Below are 17,947 nucleotides of genomic sequence, written 5' to 3' on the forward strand. Positions count from 1 at the left end.
AAAACACACACAATTATAGACATGCTTCCATAAAACAAATCATAACGCTCCAAGCCAGAACAGATATAGGATTATATGTGTAGGTAGCCCCCTTCCAGCTATCTATCTTCTTAGTTAAAAGGTTTAAAGTGTAGCAGCAGACTTGTGAGAATATCAGTTCATCTGTACTTGCGAGCTGTGCATTGGAATTATATCCTTGTAATTTATTGTTGCACACTGAAAGATATAAGAATATATTCCTCTGATGGTACAATCCCTCCTCATACGTGAAAAGACAATAAATCAACACTGTTGGAGAAGCAGAAATAGATGGATTTTGTAAAAAAACAATTATAAAACACCCCACACAGTGCCAAGTAAGGGTTTCAGTATTCAATTTGTGCCACAGAACTTTCAAATTATATTTCCGGATCCCTGAGTCTGCCTTAGAAGAAATCCTTTTACCAAACAGTAGCCAAAATGCCTATTTACAGGCATGACATTTTTTATTTAGACATAAAAAATCCAAATATTGCACTTGAAAGTATTAAAAGAACTTTATCAGACAGTTATCTTGTAATTGTACAATTCAGTTGGAAAGTCCTGGCAGAAAGCGTTCCAAGATGCACTCCATGGGGGAAATTTACTAAAGGGCAAATTTTCACCTCAGAAGGCACCGGCACACTTTGTGCAACTTCGTCAGGCATTAATTCGCAGTATGTACCCTAATTCATGAAAAAGCAAAGTTACGTCTCAGCGGACAAATGCTGGCAAAGTGTTACCAGTAATTCTTCAGCACAAGCATTTCATGGCAAACTTTCATTAGCGTTACTTTCTTCCTAGCGAAACTTCATTAGTATATTTATGCTTAGGTCAATTATAGTGAATACTACGGGTACATAAAGGTCATATAGATGTCTTTATTAGAGATGTTGGTGCAAATGCTTGAAGTGGCCAATTATTATTAAAATTGCCCATGGAAGCAAAATAAAGACAAAAAAGATCCTCTATTGTCCTAGACATGAGTCCATCCTTTTTTTTCGGCATACCGGATATGATGTCACTGACATAAGATTGAGGAGGATGTAGCTTCATCTTATCAGTTTGCCAGGTATAACCTGATGAAGAAAACTCTGGCAAAAGGGGTAACAGAGTAACGATTGTTCGTCTGAGCAAAAATTTGCCTGGCGAAAGGGAACAAAACTTTGTTAGCACTGAGTTCTTTCACTAGCGAATTGTCCTCTACTCATGTTAGTAAATTGGCAATGTCCCTGTGGATTGTCTTTCTGGTTGGTTTTCACTAGCGATGGCCACTTCTATAAGCAGTTTGTTTCTGCATTTACATTGCTCCCCTGGTGCTTCATCATAATCTAGCCATACTGCCTGTTATAAAATGTATGCAGTGTAGGTGCACTTTATTATACCAATCGTTGGCTGCTCAGGAGAATCATTTCACAAGGAGATGCAGTATTGTATATCATGCAGTAATTGGCTTCACTGACCAAAATGCTTGAAAAGTGTTCTACTGCATGTATTAAGGACTTCAACTGTGATGGCCTGGAAAATTTTCTATGTTTGTCAATGAATTTGTAACTGAACATGTTTTTTTCTACAAGGAGATGAGAGGAAGAGCAGTTCCAGCAGGCTAATAGGCGCTCTAAGCTTTAGTAAATTGAATGTTAGTAGTCCATTTGCATCTGAAGAACTTTTACTCACTTACTTAATAAATAGGTTAAGCAGTTCTTATAGGGAGGTATGCTGGCTTCTCTTTATAGTTGTTCACTAGGTTTGCATAACTAAGATGTTTATTATTCGGGTTAAGGAAGCTTGACCCTGTTCAGACCTACTGTGAACTTTTCTAAATAATACTTTATTTTAAATCTTTATAGTGCTTACTCAAGCAAATCTTTGTTAGGTAATGGAGGGACATACCAAGCAAAACTATCAACATATATACTAAAACTTAGGGGTTTATTTATCAAAATCCGAAACATTGTCACTATTTTCTAAAAACTATTCCAACCAATTCCGGATGGATCTTTTTCCCCTATTTATCAATACATTTTTCCAAAAAAAAAAAAAAGAGGACCATAGACTCTCATGGGTGAAATAATCTGTAAAAAAAAAATGTCACCCATAGACTATCCGGAAGTGATACAGGTATGGGACCTGTTATCCAGAATGCTTGGGACCTGGGGTTTTCTGGATAACAGATCCTTCTGTAATTTGGATCTACATACCTTAAGTCTACTAGAAAATCATGTAAGCATCAAATAAACCCAATAGGCTGGTTTTGCTTCCAATAAGGATTCATATATATCTTAGTTTGGGTCAAGTACAAACTACTGTTTTATTATTAGAGAGAGAAAAAAATAAGTTTTTAAAAATTTTGATTATTTGGATAAAATGGAGTCTATGGGAGACAGCCTTTCTGCAATTTGGAGCTTTCTGGATAATGGTTTTCCAGATAACGGATCCTCACCTGTATTTTTAAACAGGGACTCATACATATATTCATTATTTGGCATCAAGGCCTACATTTTATTCAATACTTGTTTCACTATCATTAAACTATTCAATAAACCTATTTATCAGTAATTTAGGTAATTCTCCAAATCATTTTAAAGTGTGCCCAGAGAAACCATGTTAATTTATTGTCAGTTGTAGAAGTGGATGTTCTATTTACTGTAACTCCAGGTAACTGCATTTTGCTGCATAGTACAATTGGGTTTGTTTGGGTTTTCTAGCTACTTGATATACTAAAGTTTATTTTCTTGTTTTTTGATATGCCCTTTAGAGACTCTATAACAGATCAAAAGCATAAAATTAACAACATTCATTTATTCAAGAAAAGAAATATGTATATGGCAAAAAATATTACTCTGACTTCAAATTCTGTAGTCAAGCTAGAGCATAAAGCAGCATTTACCACTGTAATGGAACAAGTCATTGGAAGTACAGGTATGGGACCTGTTATCCAGAATGCTTGGGACCTGGGGTTTTCCAGATAACGTATATTTCCGTAGTTTGGATCTTCATACCTTAAGTCTACTAGAAAATCATGTAAACATTAAACAAACCCAATAGACTGGTTTTGCCTCCAATAAGGATTAATTATAACTTAGTTTGGATCAAGTACAAGGTACTGTTTTATTATTACAGAGAAAAGGGAAATCATTTTTACAATTTTTGATTATTTATATAAAATGGAGTCCATGGGAGAAGGCCTTTCCGTAATTCGGATCTTTCTGGATAAAGGATTTCCGGATAAGGGATCCTATACCTGTAGTATTAGTATCATATAAAAAAGAGCTTTTAGAGCACACCCACAGAGATTGTTAGAATCCAAAGCTGTAAGAATGGGTCAATGAAAAAATGCAATGTCAATGCAAAATCGATATGCAGTTTATTATAGCTCTTATTCTATGCTTTTCAAAAAAAGTTCTGTTCCAATGCAATACAAAACAGGTGAAAGAAATGGAACACCCCAGTATGGTGTTTCTGGTGGAATCTAAATGATAGTATACTATATTGCCACAAGTATCCAGACACAATAGCATGTCCTTATTAGGAGAACTCACTACACTATACTAAGGTGTGCCTCAGTAAGCAATGTCAATGTTGTAGGGAACATGGGCTTTTATGAGTGATCAGAGACAAACAGATCTAACACTACCATGTGCAATGTCAAGTGTCACTTGGAAGGTGTATATGTCACCACCATTGGCCTCTGGAACAGTGGAAACATATTCTCTGGAGTGATATCATACAACATCGAGCAACTTAAAGGAAAAATCTGGGTTTTGCAGATACCAAAAGAACACTAGACTAAGCGGGTTGTTTAGTAAAATCCGAAAATGTCTTATTATTTTATTAAAACCACTTCAACCAAACTCCCATACACATTTTCACCTTATTTATCAATAAATTAACTCGAAAAAATCTGGTGAGAGAAAAGACTTGAGAAAATTGAGAATTGTATTATTTTTTTGTATTTGACACCCAAAAACTCAATTCAATGCAGATCTTCCAATTATAAAAGGCATATATGACCTTGGCAGGTTTGATATAGAGTATTTTTTTATTCTGACTTTTACCAGCCAATGGGTTTAATAAATCATGAAAAATTTGAGGGTTTTTTCCCCTTTAAAACACTGACCAGAAAAAAATTGGACTTTAGTAAATAACCCCCTAAATGTACAAATGGCAGTATGCTGAAGGCTTTGTCCTGTTTCAGCAATATAATGCCCTCTTAAACAAATTAAGGTCCATAGAGAATGGGTAAGATCAGATGGCAGTTGTAGAACTTGACTGGTCGGCATATGTGATATTAAAGGGTACTTGTCACCCAAACATAAAAAGCAGTATAATAAACGTCCTCTTAAAATTAAACACGAAACTCAAATTCCCTTTTTTATCAAAACATCTGTACGTGTTATATACTCGTTTAAAACTCCCAGCTGCCAATCATGTATTTCCTGCCCTGCCTCTATGCCATAGGCATAGAGGAGGGGCAGGCAGTCACTGTCACTTTCCATTCTGCATTTAACTAGATATCACTTCACTCCTTACTTTCCCCTTCCCTCCTCACCATCTAATTGTGTAGCCAGTGCATGGGGATCAGGTGCCCCTTTCTGGTTCATAAACAAGATTTTGGCATGATCTTATACTTTCATTAATAACAACGTCCATAAAATGGCTTCTGCCTCTTTGCTGTGATTGTGAATTCCAAGACTAAAAGAAATGAAGATTAAAATAATTTTTATAGTACGAGTCAAGTTTATTTTGCTTGACTACCATCATAAAATAGCATTTGAAATTATTTCTTAGGATGACAGGTCCCCTTTAATTAGAATGCTGACTGTGGCCCAGGGCTGATTCCTAACATCAGAATTAGTTCACTTATTGGCAAATAGTAAAGAACAGTAGCAAAAAGTATGTTGTCAGCAAACAGAACAAACCTATAATGTCAGACTTAAAAGAATGTTAGGCTTTCTCTTTGATGGAGACTCAGTGGTGTAGATTTATAGTCCCTAAATCCAGGTTACTAAATGCCAAGTAAAAAAGTGTGAATACATAAAACTATTTTGACACCACATGTGTTATAGGATGTATATCATCTGGGAATACACCTACAGGTGGCCCCACTAGGTAACAATAAGTAAACACACACATGCAATAACCAATATAACTTTATATAACTGGGAAAAATGTAAAGTACAATTACATACAAATATCAAACCTGCCCTGGGGTACCCATGTGGTCTTACAACTCCTGGCACAGTCTCTACCCAGGATAGAGTCCCCCACTCCATTCTTGGTGGACACACATTCACAGTCCTTTAACCCAGGTAGTGCTACTTGCCCCCTATACCTCTGCTTTGGATAGAGGCTATAGCTCCCACGTAGCAGGCTATCGAGCACAATCTATCTTCACACAGGGGACACTGGCTGGGACCTTTCAATACCCTTATCTCAGATTGAAACTCACTGAGGGCTCACACAGAAATTGTACAGGCATCCACAGCATCTCCCGGGATCTTTAAGCCTGCTTCAACACTCATCTGGAGTGTGAGCACATCCCAGTCTATTTCAAAGGAATCCATCTTGAGACAGCTTCTTTAATATTTCTGCTGCCTGCAAGCTCCAAACAATTATCGGAGTCCTGTTATCCCGGAGCCCATCAAGGACATCACCACCCATGTGGCCCTTTTGCTGCAAGGACCCCAGCCTAAAAGACTCACTCCATCCTGGAGTGAATAGGAAGTAGACTGACCCTGAGCACATGGCAGATCAGCTTTTTATACTTCTTGCGCAACAGGGACACCTTCTGACCAAATCTGGAATCTGCCAAGGCTCACTGCACATGGGACAAAGGACTCACTCCTCCTCCCAGATCCAATTGAAGTCCAACATTTAGCTGGCCACAGCAGGGGTTTTACAACAATGTGAAGAATTTCAAACAATAGGGGAACTTAAGTTTATGGATCCCTACAGATACAGTAAATCCCTGCCTCATAAATGTGATGCAGTCCCTATGAAAGGGCATATTGTGGCCATTGAGGAAAGTAGTAGAGGATATACAGATGCTAGAGCTCACAGTGTAGATGCTCTCATATAGATTACTACTAAGGGTTAAGAAGGACACTTTCCTATTTTTTATGCTCTAACTATAGCCCCTTATTCTTGTAGATTCTTAAGACTAATGTTTGCTCTATTACTAATGTAGAACCACTGTTTAAAAAATGGATTATTACAGTACTTTCTTATTGATAAATCTTCCAGATCTATAAAAGATACCTCTGAAAATAATTCCTTTCCTTTTCCTTCTTATTTTTTATGTTCATACTATAGCCCTTTATTCGATACAGTTTGTTAAAGATAATAAATCAATAGTAATGCAGAAATGCTGTTTTAAAAACATGGATCATTACAGTACGTTCTTATTGCTTCCAGATCTATAAAAACAACTTAAGCTGAATCAGAATTTAAGATAATCATAGCAGCTCACATCTGATTTGTCTCTCAGTATGGGATGTTATTTTGATGATGTTGGTTTTCATATCAATATTTCACCTGCTCTCAGTGTGCTTGTTCTGAGTTTGTACAAACACATTAACATTGATGTCTGAAAATTCCATACCCCACCCTGCCACTTAACGTTTCCAGAAATGCTGCCTATTAGTGATGGGCAAATTTATTCGCCAGGCGCGAACTCGCGCAGAATTTGCAGAACAGACACCGGCGTCAAAAACGCCGTCAAAAAAAATGTTGACAGCGTCGCGGTGTAAGAAACGGATGCCGGCGTAAAAAAACACACTACTGCCTATCATATAAGCTATCACTTCTATTCTCATGCAGTATATTTAACCACTTTCCACTGATCTGTACCATTCTCAATAGGCATGTGCATTCGAAGACATGCACACAAAGTTTCTCAGGCAGTAACAGCCAGAAAAGAGGGGACCTTACTAGGGGTAAAAGGCAGAGATGGTACGTGCCTAGCAACCCCTGCTTTGTGTCCTAGGCACATGTTTACTCTGCCTGCCCTTAGTCCAGCCCTGGGAAAACTATACCCCCAAAATTAATATTTAAGCAACAGATTTTTTTTAATCAAATTAAGTGTCATTTTAAAGAATCTTACCAAACTGGAATATATATATTTCAGTAAAATGACTCCTTTACATCTCTTGCTTTGACCCACCATTTCTTGATGGTCTCTGAGATCACCTGTCCAGACATAATGCAGTTCTAACTGTAACAGGAAGAAGTGTGGAAGCAAAAGACAGAACTCTGTCTTTTAATTGGCACATGTGACCTAACATGTATGGTTTGTTTGGTTTATTTGTGTGCCCCAATAATCCTAGATCCCAGGGGATGGCCCTTATTTTTTAAAATGGCAATTTATGATTACTCAATGGCACATACCACTAAAAAAGTATATTATTATGAAAATGGTTTATTTACATGAAACAGGGTTTTGCATATTGGCTGTTTTAAGCAATTTTTTTTGAGATCTACATTGCTCGAGGGTATTGTTTTCCTTTAATTACTAAGGGGGGCATTTACTAAAACTCAACTTGTTCTTACTATGATAAAAAAAAATTGAACCAAACTCCTATACCTGAATCCCCTTAATTTACTGCCATTGACTTTTATATGATTTTGCATGAGTATATTCTGATTTTCAGCAACTTTAGAGTGTAATAAATCTCTAAATATTAGATTTTTTTCCTCTAAAAATTTGAGGTTTTTCCCCTTTAAAAAGAAAAAGAAAATTGAGGTTTAAAAAATAGGACCCTAAGTCTTTCTTCATCATATTGATTATAGAGAATCCCAACCCTAGCTCACAGTAATTCCCCGTATGTGCATTATTTTTAATTCAGTCCATCCAAGATATCCTACCATTCTCTAAGATGTTTTTCTTTCTCCGCAGCTATTTCAGAACTTATCTCCAAATGTTTTCTCTAATAATATCATATCTTCAAAAGACACTATCACCAACATCTACATCATCTCTGACCCTTCAGAATTGGAATTCCTATAAGCTTTTTCTTATGTGTTTTCCTCTTGTGCTTGAATATCATTATTGTATAAAAAGCCAGTTGTGCAATTTTATTGCTTTAGTTGTTAGCAAAATTACACCTCCCACAGAGCTGGACCAAATGACCAGTTGGGCTATTCTTTTGACTGGCCAAATAGCAGGCAATGTGATTGGACATTCAGGATGGTGTGTGTGTGTGTGGGGGGGGGGGTACATCACATGTATTGGTCCATAAGGTAAAGGCTCAGTTTATTCCTTACTGTTTACCATCATACTCTTCTGGATATGTTGTGCTTACACATTGAAATGCTAAAGTATCTATTGATCTCTATTATTTATATTCACAACAATTCCATTTTACAAATGTAATATTTTCTGCCTAATTTGTTTTTTTTTATTATGTAATTTAAAATCAGCAAAATTGTATTTCTCAAGGGCTTTTAGTCACTGTAACACGATTTCAACAAATCAATATCATTACCCTTTTAATTACTTCAGATCACTTACTTTTGAGAGCCTTTATCCATATTTAATGAATTTATTTATGTCCATAGAAAAGTTCTTCATAGACCAGAAATAATTCAGGTTAAATATTTAAATGAGGCTTGGCTCTTTGTAGAATAATGAGAAAATATGGTTCTTTAATTTTATCATTAATAGTTTATGCAAGCACAATTGTAAATTACTAGATGGTATGTATCACAACTCTCAGTGTGCCCTCTTCTTAGAAATTGAATATTATCCCTAGTACCATGAAAAGTATCCTTAAATGTATACATGGCAAATGTAGATTAAAGTCCAGTTTGGCTACTTTTTAAATCCATGTGCGCATATAAGAATATGTACAAAATTATGTTTTTTTTTTCAAAAAGTTGTCACCACAATTTATTCTGTGCACTCACTGCAAAAGATGTGCACTCATCAGTTTTCAACTAAGAGGGGACAGTGGTCTTATGACACATTGAGCATTTTGAATGTAGCTAGACAACAACAAATCAAAATGCTCTAATCTTTCAGGTTGACTTCGGGAATGTGTTGTTTATCAGTATTACCAAGGTAGGTCTTCCTGATGTAAGTTTTATTATTTAGTAAAGGTTTACTTTTGAGAGACTTATCTAAAACTATAAATATTTATACATTATTAGTGATGGGCGAATTTCTCCTATTTCGATTCGCCGAAAAATTCGCCAAATTTCCCATGTAATTCACATTCATGAAACTCGAAAAATCACATCCGCGCCGATTTTGATGCCGGCATAACAGTCAATGGGTGTCTGAATAGTGTTGACTTTTTGGATGCGCGTCCACAGTTTTTTTTTAACACCGGCTAATTTTTGCCTGTGAATTTTCACAAAAGTTTCATTGGAGTTTCAGCGGCTGCGAAACGTGGACATTTACAGTGAATTCGCTCCAGGCAAATTTATTCGTCCATCACTATATATATATATATATATATATATATATATATATATATATATATATATATATATATATAGTGTCCAGCCAGATCGCAACACCTTAATAAAACGTAGCATTTATTTGTTAAGGTTAAAACATTCCAAAGCGTTCTTTCGTTTGCAACATTGTTCCAACTTATCTGTACAGACTCCAGTAATACATAGTCCAACGATATCGCCACATAATTATGCACCCACGCGACGTTTCTGGAAATCCTCCTTCCCTTTCTCAAGCGTTTCCAGCGTGCAGTGGCATCTAGGACTCCATAGTTGCATCCAATTCGTCTCTATGCGGGGCGGAAAGTGACGTGGCCGATCACTGTGTTGACGCGTCCTCATATTGGAGACGGGTCTGCACGTAAGTAGACACATCCCCCCACCTCTTAGTTGCTAGCGATATTCCTTAGCTACAAAATGTTTATAAAAAGTGATTGTAAAAAACATTAGTTCATTATTACATGGAACTTATTGCATTATACATGGACAATTATATATGGCCAGCATTTCAATTACAATATACTCTTCACAAGAATAAATGTAAGTCAAAGTCACGATTTAACCCCTGTGGAATCAGGCTTCCCAGTCTATCAATCCACTTTACTTCTGCTCTTTTTAATATAAGGGTTCGATCTCCCCCTCTCTTAGGTGGTGGAATATGCTGAATAACCCTGAATTTAAGGTCCTCAGATGAGTGACCATAATCTAAACAATGTCTTGATACGGGAAGTGATCGATTACCTGTATTTATAGTTGATCTATGTTGGGAAAACCTGTCTTTCACCTTTTTTGTGGTTTCCCCAAAATAGATCAATTTACACGGACACACCAACATGTACACCACAAAATTGGTGTCACATGTATTGTATCCCCTGATTTTAAATTTAACTCTGAACCTGTAAGGACATATCGACATTGTGCACAACCTTTACATCTGTACATTCCCTCTTTCTTAGGGCCCCAAAACATTGCCTTACTCTGAGGTTTTCGTATGTCTTCATTAATTAGCCAATTGCCTATAGTAGTACCTCTGCGATATGACATCATAGGGTTTAATTGAAACTCTGGGATAGTGGGATATGCTTCCCTAAGTAAGTGCCAATGTTTGTCCAATATGCTCTTAAAATTTGAACTTGCTGAACTATATAGTGACACATAAACTAGTCTATATATATATATCCGCACTCCAAGGCTGCTGCAAATGGAGGGGTGCACGGTAATTTTGTATGTATCAATTATCTTCAGAACAGCACTCCCTTTAAAAACTTAGTTGTTTATCATTGCATAGTATCAAATGCCCGACGTTTCGGTCTACATTAGGACCTTTTTCAAAGGATTTTGAATATATATATATATATATATATATATATATATATATACAGTATATATATTTGTGTGTGTGTTTGTATATATTTTGCGTCACAACTTTCCTTTGTGCACTCTTGGTTTCATGCTGAGGCTAAAGACCCTCTAATTCAGGTCCTAAGTAAGTTGATGGGTTCCAGAGATGCACTGAAAATAATTCCTTATAGGAAACTGCCACAAGTACAGTCTTTGCCCTTAACAGTACTAGGGATTCACCGAATCCAGGATTCGGTCTTTTTCAGCAGGATTCGGATTCGGACGAATCCTTCAGCTAGGCCGAACCGAATCCTAATTTGCATATGTAAATTAGGTGGCGGGAGGTAAATTGTGTGACTTATTGTCACAAAACAAGGAAGTAAAAAATGTTTTCCCCTTCCCACCCCTAATTTGTAATGCAAATTAGGATTCGGATTCGGTTTGATATTGGGCCGAATCTTTTGCCAAGGATTCGGGGGTTCGGTCAAATCCAAAAAAGTGGATTCGGTGCATCCCTAAACAGTACAGACTATGCTTTGGGCCTGGCAAGAGTCTGTTAAGGTATCTAAACTTGTTAGCTCTTATATTTTTCTTAATTTGCCAGTATGGGGAAACTTGCAGTTAAAGATCTAATAGATTGGAGGTTAAGATTACTATCTGTCAATCAACCCCCCTTTGGATACTCAGTTAGAGCATGCAATTCATGCCCATTTTGGGATGGATATATGCTAAATGCTTATTTTGAAAGAACATTATACTGTAACTGTAAAAAAAAAATTTTTGGACGCCCATAGATTTTAATTGGCCAGCGGCAAATTTTTGGCGAATCGAAACGGGTCAAATTTGCTCATCCCTAACAATAAACAGAACAAGGATTCCTAGGCAGCTGTACTCAGGGCCAGATTTCAGCAGTGAGCGCCCTCAGTGCTTCAGTGAGCACAGGTACACCGGAGCACTGGGGAGCTGTACATCCCGATGCTCCCTATAGAGTGGCTGGGCAGCATGCCGTCCCTAGGAATTTGCCTCCTTAGGCCTAGGCCTTTGTGGCACTTTGCAGACCACAAAGAAGCGCAGGGGGAAAGTCTGCATTAAAGGTACTGGGGCCTATCTAGACCTTGTCCTCTGTCCTATTCCCTATCTGGCGAGGTAGTACAGGGGCACTGGCCCCTTTCTTACTCGAACTTCAGCTACTCAAATACTAGCCTATCCGTGTCTCTCACATACTGTGAACTTCACAGATCTGACTTATCACTAGCTAACCTAAATATTGACTCACTTTAGAACCTCACAAGGTAGCAAGCCTTGGACTACCTGGCATCATTAACTTTTTCCTTCTCACATCTACCAAAGAGGGAGTTAAGTATTGTTCTCCCCCTTATATAATATCTCTACTGTGGTGCCTTCTAAATGACACAGAGAAGTTCCTGCTCTAGAACCTTATCAAAGGGGATCCCCTACCTAGCAATGCCATCTAGTGACTGGACCCAAAATAATACTATTTGCACATAATAAACTTAAATAAAATATCTTTACACACTGCCATTATGATGACCCACTTACACTAATGAGTGTTCTAATACATACAATAATGAGATGTTTACAAAGATGAACCAGAGACAATAAAGTGCAACATATAGCTCCATGTTTTGATTGTAGCACCTTTTCAGATTATGGCTACTGTAGACTTGTGCTATTATAAGAAATACTTTTATTATCAGTTATGTATAAATCATCAACCTATAATGACTAGTGATGGGCTGTAACGGTTGGCATCCTGAATCTAGAACCAATGCCAAGCACCCTTGTCTCGCTGCCTTTGGCCTCGGGAGGAGCCCTCAGCTGCTGCCAGGTCTTAAAACAAGAGGTGCAAGATGAAAGGTTCTAAACAAGTTAAAGGGCACAACTGTAAGCAAAGTCTTTTGGGCAGAAGGTTGTGGTACAAGGTGTAAGACAGAATCATAGTCAGGACAGGGCGGGTCGAGCAGGCAGAGAATAAGCGAAGTCAGGCAGGCAAGGGTCAAAACCGGAAGATCAATCAGAAGGGATTTAGCAGAAGAGGTAGTCGGTATACAGGCAAGGGTCATGATCCAGAGGTCAGAATATTAAAAAGCCAGGCAGGAGTCACAACAGGAATCAAACAGGTTCAAAACAGAATAGCACAAAGCTCAAAAAGCACCAGGAACAAACTCCTATAACAGGCAGTGTTTAAAAGAAAATTTACCTTTAAATACTTTTAAATTTCACGCTATTGCGGGCTGACATCATACGTCAGCTCACTTGCGCCTTTAAATCACAAGGAGGCGCGCCGCGCCCCTAAGGTAACAGCGCATGCGGCGCTGAAGACTTGCACATTGGGCGTCCCTGCCATCCCCCCCCCCACTAGACCACCAGGGTGAGTTTTTATTACATGGGCGAATCTGTGCCGTTTAGCTTTGTTGGAAAATTCCCGGATTTACAGAAAAATTTGCAAAACAATGAAAAATTAGCAAAACGCATTGAAGTCAGTGTGACTATTTGGTTCAAAGGAATTAAAGTCAATTGCCGATTTTGGCTTGCGACAATTATTATGTGCGCAACTGTTTTGTGACACACCCCAATTTTTTTTGACGCACTAGATTTTTCGCCTGCAAATTGTCACCGCTGTTTTGCAAAATGTTCTGCAAATGTTCTGTTGAAATGTTCTGCAAATTTTGTCTGGCGAATTTATTCACCCATAACTATTTATGACTAGGCTTTAGCATTCATATTCATCCCTGCTCCAGTAGAGCAGATCTATGTGCTCGCAGTTAGGTTAGTTTTAAAGGAGACAATGTTTTGGTTGTAATTTAATCCAAGACAATACATTTAGGGGTATATTTATCAAAAGAGTGGAGTTAGAGATCACCACAGTCCAGTAGAGTGAAATACAGCCTATCTCCATTAATTTCTATGGGATTTTTAAAGGCGTATTTATCCATGGGTGAACGTGAAAGTTCACCATTTGATAAATACGCCATTAAAAATCCCATAGAAATGAATGGAGAGAGGCTGTATTTCATTCTACTGGACTGTGATGATCTCTAACTCCACTATTTGTTAAATATACCCCATGAAATGAATCACATTATGTTGGACACCCCAATAATTCTGATATATATTTGCATCATCTATGTATTTCACATTTGGATCATTATTCTTAAAGACAATACAATATTAAAATTACACTACAGTAAAGCTAATTAAATATGCTATCTAATGAGAAATTTTAAAATATCCATTTCATGATGGTTTACCTTTTTCAAATTGGTGTTTCTATATAATGGTTACTACTAGAGGGACATTCATGCTTTATTTTTCCCGTTAAGTATCAAATTATTCAAATGTCTTGATTCTCCAACATTTAATTTTTAGAATGTTTTGAGAGCTCTTGACATCTTGCTCAAAGTAATCAGTGTTTTTCATTAATGAATGAAGGAAATAGACATAAATGCATAACTTGTCATTGACCCAGCATTCAGAACATCTCTTGAGTAAAGGAATTTGCATTTACTTATGATTAATCAGAACATTTTAAGCATTCACCATTTCATGTCTTTATATAATGCTCTATATGCATGGTCACTGACATATTATTCCACATTGATTTAAATGCTGAAGTCACTTTGAATGAGCCATATGATTAATTTGATAACAGCCAGCAAATTGGATTTTACTTATATATGTATGTGTGTTGGACAGTTTAAGATCTTAAAGTGATACTGACACTAAAATACAACTTTTCAAAATATTAATGTACACAGAAAATTACCTATGGGTCATATTGACCGTTTTTCCCTAATATGTCTGCTTTTGTAAGTATTTGTTACTTGAAGTTCCTAAACCTGACTGTTTTGCCAACCTGACTTTCCCTTCTCATCTTGTCAGTTAGATTTTCTAATGCTAACGAACTACCGTTGCACAAGTATGACAGCTCCCTTATAGAGAAACATGGGGGATCAGATAAGTAAACGTAAAATCATCAGTAAATAATTTTATGGAAAAATTATAACTAGCATGCAGAGACAATGTTATGATAGATGTAAAAAATGTTTAATTTCAGGTGTCACTATCTCTTTAACCAGTAAATAAAATTAACGCATAAATTAAATGATATATTAACAAATCAATGATTAAGAATTCATTATCTGTGGCAGTATATAGGTGTATTACTTGATTTAGGGGCAGATGTATCAAGGGTCGAATTTCGAGGGGTTAAATCCCTCGAAATTCAACTGGGGAATAGAATCGAATAGGCAATTCGGGCGAATTTACGCGCCGGCGAATAGTCGAATGGGCGAATATTCGCCCGAAGGATTATCATTCGATCAAATGCCTTTTTATTCGATCAAAAACTTAGAAAACAAGCCTATGGGACTTTCCCATAGGCTTTTAAAGCAATTCGGTAGGTTTTAGGTGTCGAAGTAGGCAGTCGAAGTATTTTTAAAAGAGACAGTACTTCAACTATCGAATGGGCAAATAGTTGCAGCGTTTTTGCGCTCGATCTTTTCGAATCATTCTACTCAGGTGAATTTACGCCAATTCGAAAGTCGAGGAGCACAAAAAACTACTCGAAATTCGAGTATTTTTCCTTCTATTCCTTCACTCGAACTTAGTGAATGGGCCCCTTAATGTTTTATATGTGTGTGTGTGTATTTATTTATTTGTTTATTTAAAATCTTTAAATTCTCTTTTTTTCATATTTGCAATATGGTTTTCACAAATGTATCCTGCCCTCAGACCTTAAGCTATTTCCCCCTTCGATAGTCAAAGTAGGCAAAAAAATCATTCGAAATTCAAAGTTTTTTTTATTTTATTCCTTCACTCAAGCTAAGTAAATGTGCCCCTTAGAGTTTATGAGTTTAGTCGTAGTTTCAAAAACCTCTAAAACCCAACCTTTAATAAATAAGGCTCCACGAGTCATGTCATAAGAAACACAGAGAAAAATCAGTGGCCCACTGAACTTGCAAGTAAGTAGATGGGTACACAACAGGCACAAATAATAGCTGAAAGTAAAGTTGGAGTGTCAAAACAAAATGTATACCATGGGGTAGAAGCATCTTTGTATACAGAAACATAATGGTTATATTAAGAACATTTGGTATCCTGAATGTGTAGAACATTGGGCTTTTATTCCGTAGTTTTACTTTTCCTAATTGATGCAGGCCACCTGAGAACATAATACACTTCCTAAAAAGAATATAAAGTGTTGGCAAATTACAGCTGATGAGCCATTTCAATGCACAATTGAGACACAGATCATCTCTCTGAATTTTCAGTTTTAAGTGTCAACCTAGTCATAGAGCATCACTGTTATAATTCCCTCAGTATTACAGCTTATAACCACTTTTAATTTTTTCCATGGCTTACATAAAGTTTAAAATGTAAAGTTCATTTTGTTTCCCAGATTTGTATTATCATGCTCTAGAATCCATTATTAATTTGTTTTTGTATCAGTGTTTGCTCGTTATTAAGTTAACAAAAATAACATAAGCTGTCATTGCATAAAGTGTTTTGCACTCCGATTTTAATACATTCAATTCTATTTTATCACTACTGATTTTCAATCACTTTTAAGAAAACGCATAAAATTGCTTTTGAGAGTATTAAAACCTAAGTGTCATGTGAGCATAAAAATAATTGTTTTGTTGGAAAATGAAGTTCATAATATACCTACAGCAGGGTTTTCCAGATTTATTTTAAGCTTTACTTCATGTACAACTGTGACAGGAAAAATGTATATTAAAAATTAAACCTCAGACAGACATAGCTCCTGGTAATACAATATAAAAATGAATTATATACAGATGTTGTGCTATGGGTATTTTAAGTTCTGACCAGGCAATAATAACAATAATATATATATATATATATATATATATATATATATATATATATATTTATTTTTTATTTTTTATTTTTTTTACTTGTCGAAGTAGGGGGTCAAAGTTTTTACGAACGATTTTAAGTTTGAATCGTTCAATTTGAAGTCGAAGGTCGAAGTAGCCAAAAAAATCATTTGAAATTCGAAGTTTTTTTTATTCTATTCCTTCATTCCAGCTAAGTAAATGTGCCCCTTAGAGTATGAGTTTAGTCGTGGTTTCAAATCCCGACCTTTAATAATTAAGCCTCCACGGGTCATGTGTCATAAGAAACAAATTTCCTGGAAGCTTTATTTTTCAAGTTTTCATGTATTTTCTGATTTTAATATATATATATATATATATATATATATATATATATATATATATATATATATATATATATATATATATTAAAATCAGAAAATACATGAAAAACTTGAAAAATAAAGCTTCCAGGAAAAGGATAGTACCTGAATGCTGGCCTAAATATAAAGAATGCTTTTGACAATATTATCAGATGTTTGCTTTGCCTGGATGATGGAAACTCTTTAGATAATTTGAAAATTACCAGAATAATTGAAAGTTCCAGTTTGTAGAGAGCTGGGAACCCCATAACATCACATATTTAATTTACAAAAAACAATGCATTTTCAAAACATTTTTGTAGGGCTAAAACAGGGCCCCAAATCAGCACACGCGATGTCACTTCCGGATCTTGGGAAATCATGGGGCATCACGTAGGATCCCCCTGCTTATTCTTTGCTAAAAGCTGACCGCTCTGCTAAGTGACCAACAGCAGCATAAAGAGAGCTATAATTTACTTTGTCTGCAGGTGAAAAAACAATAGGTTGAAAAAATTTGACATTAGCCCTAATGCTAATGCCTAAAGCCTTAAGGACCCTTGTCTTTCCTATGGTCAATTTATTTTTCAACTCTCTGTTCATATCTAGCCCTTATACACTTGCATCCTATACTAGACTTTCTTTGCCACTGTTCCTTCTTCTCCCCCATCTCATCAAGATGCTTTGTGCTTTGGTAGCACTATTAAAAAGTGATTGTGTGCTCCTCTATCTGTTCTCATTTGAAAACACTTTAATGTATGAGATACCAACAAGTGGAAACGAAATAATATTGTGTAATTGGGGCCTAATAGATCAATATGTATGGATGTTTATTAAGACTGGACATGTTTACATTTACTAACGCCTACTAACTTTGTCATTACAATCACTACATTAAGCGCATACATA

Source organism: Xenopus laevis, chromosome 1S, assembly GCF_017654675.1.
Source record: "Xenopus laevis strain J_2021 chromosome 1S, Xenopus_laevis_v10.1, whole genome shotgun sequence".
Classification (NCBI taxonomy): Eukaryota; Metazoa; Chordata; class Amphibia; order Anura; family Pipidae; genus Xenopus; species Xenopus laevis.